Below are 8,462 nucleotides of genomic sequence, written 5' to 3' on the forward strand. Positions count from 1 at the left end.
TTTTGTGTTTTGATTATTTTATGGCAAGGGTTTTTTTTTTTTTTTGATCCAGCCTATTTGGTGTTCTGTATGCTACTTGAACCTTCATAAGTACATCTTTCTTTAGGTTGGGAAAGTTTTATTCTATAATTTTTTAAATATATTTTCTGGACCGTCAAGCTGCACTTCTTCTCCTTCTTCTACTCCAATTATTCTTAGGTATGGTCTTTATATTGTGTACCATATTTCCTGAATGTTTTGTGATGAGAGTTTGTTGGACTTGCTGTTTTCTTTGATCAGTGTGTTTATTTTCTCGATGTTATCTTCAGAATCTGAGATTCTTTCTCCTATCTCTTGTCTTCGGCTGGTTATGCTTGTTTCTGTAGTCTCTATTTGTTTTCCTAGATTTTCCATGTCCAGCCGGCCCTCTGTTTGTGTTTTCTTCTTTGCCTCCATTTCAGTTTTCAAGTCTTGAACTGTTTCCATTATCTGTTTGATTGTTTTTCCTTGGTTTCCTAGGGTATCATTCACTGATTTATTCAATTCTTCAAACTTTCTGTTATACTTCTCATCCATTTCTATAAGGGCATTTTTTACATGCTGTTTAAGTGCGTCACTTTCATAAAGTCGATTGTTTCTACTTCTTCTTGATTAAGGTGTTCCTGATGTCCTGTTGTGAGGTTGCTGGGTTCTGGTGGTTTCGTGTTGTTCTTCACATTGTTGGGTGAATTCTTGCATTGGCGCCTGCCCATCTCTTCCTCAGAATGCTCCCCTATGTATCTTCTTTTACAGGATCAGGTCTCCTTGCCCACTGATGTACCTTCCCAGTGATGTCACTCCCCTGTGATAGACACTGACTGACCATCTATGCTGTGCTTTGTTCTGCTTTTACATATAAGCAAGTTCTGAAATAAACTCTGGGCTGTTGGCTGTTTGGGCATCATGACCAGATGACCTCCCAATTCATCCTGTCTTCTGTTCCTTTCCCCTGACTTTCCTCTGGGCTCAACAATGCCTTTTTCCAGGAACCCTACCTGACTTTGTAGGAGCGGCTCCTTCATAAAACTCTCAAAATGACAAACTGTTGGAGATGGAAAATGATTAGCAGTGGGACTGGGGTTAAGCAGGCTCTGGAGCAGGAGATTCGTGTGATGGGAGCGAGGTGTATCTTGACTGATGCTGTGCTTGTGTGAATCTCTATACATGATAAAAAGGCAGGACTGTATATGCACCTTGTCTTAGTGCTGATTTCCAGATTTTGAGTACAGTCCTGTGGCTGTGACACTGGCACTCATGGGATGAAGGTCAGGTGAAAGATCAAAAGAAAGGAAGATGTGATTTCTCTGAGACTGCCTGTGAGCCAGAGTTACTCTGTAATAAAGTGGAAGATTGTAAGATCATCCTGTTATTTTCGGAGTCCTCTTTAGCCAGAGATATTTCATCATATAATTTCCCAGGAAGGCACTCTTCCAACATACACATTAGATTTGCCTAAATTCTGTAAAATGTGTACTGAAAGAGAAGTCTGGTTTTGTTTTTGTTTTGTTTTGTTTTTATATCAAGTTAACTAAATATATTTTTAAGCAAAAGAAATAAAAAGTGGAATATAATAACAGACAAAGAGGATATCCAGAGAATCATCAGGTCATATATCGAATACCTGTACTCAACAAAACTAAAAAACTTAAATGGATTCTTTCATTGATAAATATGGCTTACCAAAATTAAATCAAGGTCATATAAGCAAATTAAATAGACTTATAAGTGCTAAAGACATATAAACAGTCATCAAATGTCTCCCAAGCAAAAAAGTATAGGACCAGATGGTTTCAGAGCAGAAATCTATATGATTTTCAAAGAACTAATGCCAGTACTACTCAAATTGTTCCACATAACAGAAATAGTGGAAATATTAATAAACTCCTTTCATGAGGCTAAAATTATCTTGATACCTAAACCACACAAAGACATTACTAATAAAAGAGAATGACAGACCAATCTCACTCATAAACATAGAGTTAAAAATACTCAATAAAATACTAGAAAACTGAATTTCAGACCATATGAAAAAATATCATCCACCATGACAGCATAGTCTTCATCCCAGAGATTAGCGATGGTTCAGAATACAAAAATCTGTCAGTATAATCTACCATATACACAAACTGAAAAACAAAATCGCATGATCATTACATTAGAAGCTGAAAAAGCTTTCAATATAAAATAACATCTCTTCTTGATAAAGGTTTTGGAGAGAGCAGCAATATGACAAACATAACAAAACACAATAATGGCAATATACAAAAAGCCAACAGCCAACATCAAACTAAATAAAGATAAACTCAAAGTGATCCCATTGAAATCCGGAACAAGTCAAGGTTTTCTACTCTCTCTATATCTATTCATTATAGTATTTGAGGGTCTAACTAGAGCAATAAGACAACAAAAGGAGATCAAGGGGATTCAAATCAGAAAAGAATAAATCAAATTCTCAATATTTGCTGATGATATTATAATTTACATAATAGACCCCAAAACTTCTACCAAGGAATTTCTACTACTCATAAACACAACTTCAATAATGTAGCAGGATACAAGATTAACTACAAAATTAGTAGCCCTCCTTTAAACAGATGATAAATGGGCTGAGAAGCAAGTCAGAGAAACATCACTCTTCACAATAGCCAAAAATAACATAAAATATATTGGGTTAATCTAACCAAACAAGTAGAAGACTTGTATACCAAGTATTTTAAATCTTTAAAGTAAGAAATTGAAGAAGAGGCCAGAAAATGAAACGATCTCCCATGTGTTTGGGTAGGTAGAATTAGCATAGTAAAAATATCAATCATAACAAAAGCAATGCACAGATTCAGTGCAATGCCCATCAAACTACCAGCAAAATATTTCACAGACTACAAAAGAACAATAATCAATTTTATGTTGAAAATCAAGAAACTCAGGAAAGACAATACAATCCTGGAAAAAAAAAAACTTCTAGAGGCATCACAATCTCTGATTTAAAATCCTACTATAGAGCTATAGTACTGAAAACAGCCTAGAATTGGCATAAGAACAGAGATGACCAATGGAACTGAATAGAAGACCCAGATATTAATTCACACATCTTTGAACACCTGCAATGGAAAAAAGAAAGCATATTTAACAAATGGTGCTGTCATAACTGGATATCAACTACTGAGAGAGGGTAAGACATATTGCTTTGGAGAAGATCAAGGCTCTTCATACTATATCTAAGCTGAGTAAGGTATCCTTCCAAAAAGAATAGGTTCCCAAAAAGACAGTACAAGAAGTAGGGGTAAATTCTGGTGACACTCACAGTGGCCCCACATTGTGCCCCATCCATACAACTGTCTCTCACATCCAGATGGTTCAGTTTGGTCATATGCTGGTTCTTTTCCTGTCTGACTGGAGTTGGTAAGCATCCATCAGCTCAGGTAAACTGTTGCAGTAGATGTCCCAATTGTGGTCTTGATCTCTTTGTTCATATCATCACTCCTCTCACTCTTCAACTGGACTTTGGGAGCTTAGCCAACACTCTGCTGCAGGTCTCTGATTTGGTTTCCATCAGTTGCTGGAAGAAGTTTTTATTGTTACATTTATGATATTCATCAATCTGACTATAGGGCAAGACCACATCAGGCACCCTTCCTCTATTGCTTAGGGTCTTAGCTGGGGTCATCATTGTGGATTCCTTAGAATTTCTGTAGTGTCATGTTTCATGCCAGCATGACAGAGGCATGCTCAGTTAAAATCTCTCTCTCCTTGCTCTTGATCTCTGTCGTCCCTCCATCTCAACTATCCCATTAACTCAAGTTCTCTTCACCGCTCCCCTTTTCCCATACTCTTCCCTTTTGACCCTCTTATACCCCCCATACCATGTTCCAAAATTTTAAGGAGATCTTGTCTATTTCCCATTTCCAGGTGGATCTATATATGTTTACTCTTAGGGTTAACCTTGTCACATAGCTTCTCTAGGGTCATGGACTTTAGGCTTGTCATCCTTTGCTTTACAGCTAGTACACACTTATGAGTGAGAACATACCATGTTCATCTTTCTGGGTCTGAGTAACCTCACTCATAACTTTGTTTTCTAGTACCATCCATTTGCATGCCAATTTCAAGAAATCATTTTATTTTACCACTGAGTAGTAAGTACTCCACTGAGTCAATGTACCACATTTTCTTTATCTGTCCTTCAGTTGAGGGGCATTCGGGTTGTTTCCATGTTCTTATTATTTCAAATAATGCTGCTATGAACACAAAAGGCACCATGTTCTTAAATTTGCCTCCTGGTGTCTAAGTTCAATGGTATCTTTAGGGGATCCTGAAAAGAAAAACTTAGGTTGATTATCAAGCACTGAATGGGTAGCTGTATCATATTTTGTCTAGTTTGTGTAATGGAAAGTGCAGTGCTTGTCTCAAGTCCTGGCTAGTGTAGTCTGTTAGGCTGAGTCATCACACCTAGCCACTTCAAAATTGTTAAGAGCAGTTTGTAATTCAAAAACAATCTTTAGGTGGTATTTTTAACCTTGGTTGTGCTACCATAGTCCTCGAGGAAATAACAGGTATGGAACCCTATCCTCCTTTTTTTTTTTTTTATTTTCAAAGGTCACTGTTAGAGCTGCTTAGCATTCATGGCTGAAGAGGAATAGAGACTCAATCCCAAATCATGTACAAGAAGCTTAACTGAAGCCTTTCTCTGAAATTATTTATTACTCTATATGACTATTAATATCATGATAAAATCTTACTACGTTTCAATTACAAAAAGCATACCTTAAGAAAAGCTGTAAAGAGTAAATATAAAGCAAAGCATTATTAGCTTATTGACAACATAATAGTGCTTAAATAACTTTTTTTCTTCTTTCCCATATGCTTTTCTGACATGAGACAGAGACATGGAATTTTACTTTAATAACATGTTTTTGTTTAGGTAAAGAGAGAGCCACATTCCATCTCCAAAGCTATCTTTGATTTTTTTTTATTGGAATAGAACTATATCTCCTTATGTTGTTTTTTGCTATTCCTATTGCTAGAACTTCAATAGTGGACAGACTTGTCTTGTTTTTGATTTTAGTGGAATGGTTTTAAGTTTCTTTCCATTTAATTTGATATTAGCTGTTGGCTTGCTGTATTTTGCTTTAATTATATTTAGGTATGAACCTTGTATCCCTGATCTCACCAAAACCTTTATCATAAAGGGGCTTTGAATTTTGTCAAATTCTTTTTTTTTTCAGCATCTAATGAAATGGTCATATGTTTTTTTTCTTTCAGTTTATTTATATGATGGATTATATTGATGGATTTTCATATGTTGAACCAGCCCTGCCTCTCTGTGATGAAGCCTACTTGATAATAATGGATAATTTTTTGGATATTCTTGGATTCGGTTTGCCAGTATTTTATTGAGAATTTTGCATCAAAGTTTATGAGTGAGATTGTTTTTTTAATTCCCTTTCTTGGTTTAGTCTCTGTGTAGTTTTGGTATCAGGGTAACTATAGCTTCTTAAAAGTAGTCTGGCAATGACTCTTCTGTTTCTATTTTGTGAAACACTTTAAGGACTATAGGTATTAGCACTTCTTGGAAGTTCTGGTAGAATTCTGTATTGAAACCATCTGTTCCTGGGCTTTCTTTGGTAGGGAGGTTTCTGATTACAGCTTCTAATTATTCTTGACTTACAGGTATATTTAAATTGTTCATATGGTCTTGATTTAATTTTGGTATATGGTACTTATCTAAAAAATGCCCATTTCTTTCAAATTTTCAAATTTTGTGGCATAAGGGCTTTTGTAGTAAGATCTAATGATTCTCTGAATTTCCTCTGTGTCTGTGGTTATGTCCCCATTTTCATTTCTGATCTCATTAATTTGCATGTTCTCTTTCTGCCATTTGATTAGTTTGGATAAGTGTTTGTCAATCTTGTTTATTTTCTCTAAGAACCAGCTCTTTTTTTCATTGATTCTTTGGATTGTTTTCTGTGTTTCTATTTTGTTGATTTCAGCCCTCATTTTGATTATTTCCAGTCTTTTTATCCTTCTAGATGAATCCGTTTTTTTTTTCTAGAGCTTCCAGGTGTGCTGTTAAGTCTGTGATGTGAGCTTTCTCCGTTTTTTTTTTTTCTTTTTTTTTATGTGTGCACTTAGCGCTATGACCTTTCCTCCTAGCACTGCTTTCATCGTGTCCCATAGGTTTGGGTATGTTGTCTCTTTATTTTCATTGAATTCAAGGAAGACTTTAATTTCTTTCTTTATTTCTTCCTTGACCCAGTGGTGGTTCAGTAGTTGAATGTTCAGTTTCCATGATTTTGTAGGCTTTCTAGGGGTAGAATTGTTGTTGAATTCTAACCTTAATCAATGGTGATCTGATAGTACACAGGTGGTTACCACAATTTCTTTGTATCTATAGATGTTTGCTTTGTTACCAATTATGTAATCAATTTTTGAGAAGGTTCCATGAGATGCTGAGAAGAAGGTATATTCTTTTCTGTTTGGGTGGAATGTTCTATAGCTGTCTGTTAAGTCCATTTGTTTCATTGCATCTGTTAGTTCTTTTATTTTCCTGTTAATCCTCTGTCTGGTTGACCTCTCCATTGGTGAGAGAAGAGTGTTGAAAGCTCCTACAATTAAAGTGGGGAGTTTGATGTATGCTTTGAGTTCTAGCAATGTTTATTTTGTGTGTGTGTGTGTGTGTGTGTGTGTGTGTGTGTGTGTGTGTGTGTGTTTTATATTAGGGGCATAGATATTCAGGATTGAGACTTCCTGCTGATAAATTGTTCCTGTTATGAGTATGAAGTGTCCTTCTCCATTTCTTCTGATTGATTTTAGTTTGAAATCAATATTGTTTGAAATCATCATTGCTGGTTTCTTTGGTCCATTTAATTAGAAAACTTTTTCCCAACCATTTACTCTGAGGTAGTGTCTATCTCTGAGTTTGAGGTACACTGAAGTCCATTAAACTGTTCTCTACATTACAGCTACATATTCCTCCTCCATGTATTTAAAAGATGATAAGATCCATATTTGTTAAGAGGTTAACTAAGGGGACTACATGTCCACAATGCTCAGATACTTTTACATTATGTGAAGGCCATATTTGTAATCTAGTTCTTTTCAGGTCACTCAAATGCCTGCACAGGAGTCCAATAAATTGGTGATCCAAAAATCAGGACTTGAAGGCAAATCTTTAGTTTCATATTGGCATACAATCTGAGATCATAGTCTTTTTTTCATGACCCCTCAGAGAAACTGGCAAATAATTAAGGGAATTTCTAATATAATTAATAGAGAATTGCTTTATGACCTAGAAATATTATTTTTGGGGGGTCTATCAAAAATAATTTATCATATGGAAGTATCTTGTATCCACTTACTATCATATTGTGTATATTTTATTGAGTAAAACTGAGTATTTTGAACTATTCTTGCTCTATGTCTAATAAGATTTCCCTGTGGCCATAGGAAAGGCACTGCACAAATGATTTCATGATCAACAAGAGGTATAAGAGGGGGCAGCTGATATAGTTTAGTAACCCAGTTCTAACTTAGTATATTTTAGTCCCTGGCTTCTATCCAAAATAGCAAAGCAGAAGAAAATAGAGGTTGGAAAAACAGGTAAGACACTCTAAATTTGGATCTCTTATATCCAAATAAGAAGCATTGAATATCAGTAGATATCTAGAGTTCCAACACTGGTGATGAATATGTGCAAAATAGGAGCATTTTGACATGTCAGTAATGTCCAATTGATAAAATTCATATTGATTTATAAACTCTAATCTAATGAGTGGTTAATATTGGAGATGAAAGACACCAATCCAATGATCGACCTCTAGCCTCTATATGTGTGTTTACAAACGAGAACAACCACTTGTGAACACATTTGTACATACCCACAACAGTTGAAAACTCTGCACACAGACACATACACACAAACACACACATATACAAAGAATGAAAGGGAATATTAAGTGGATTTATAGAAAGAGGTTCAATACCCCAAACAAAAGGTTAATATTTGGTCCATCAATTTTCCTCATCTTGGTAAGCCATAAAATACAAAAAATTGGAATTGCTACGAGAAATTTTACACAAATTGTCATCTCCTTATAATCTATGATATTGTACTCTAGAAAACATCAATGATTGAATACTGAACATATGTGCTATTATAAAATGTCATGATGTGCTTTTAACAATTAGCATGCATGCACTGATTTAAATTCCAAATTTGGATGAATCTGAAGGAGATTAAAAGTGAAAAGTGAATTTCCATTTCCATGAGACTGAAGGACAAATAAGTCTATAGAAATAAGCAGGGAAAAGAGGAGGAAAGTCTGGGAACATTAGGTGTGAACAAGCGAGGTATGGCTTTCTTTGATTCTAGAATAATGTTAGAAAAAAGAGAGACTAGCAATGTAAATTTAATCATTGTCAGGTTTCTGCTCAATTAAGTGGTTACT

Source organism: Alexandromys fortis, unplaced genomic scaffold (genome assembly GCF_014885135.2).
Source record: "Alexandromys fortis isolate MF-2015 unplaced genomic scaffold, M_Fortis_MF-2015_v1.1 scaffold_485, whole genome shotgun sequence".
In the NCBI taxonomy this organism is placed as follows: domain Eukaryota; kingdom Metazoa; phylum Chordata; class Mammalia; order Rodentia; family Cricetidae; genus Alexandromys; species Alexandromys fortis.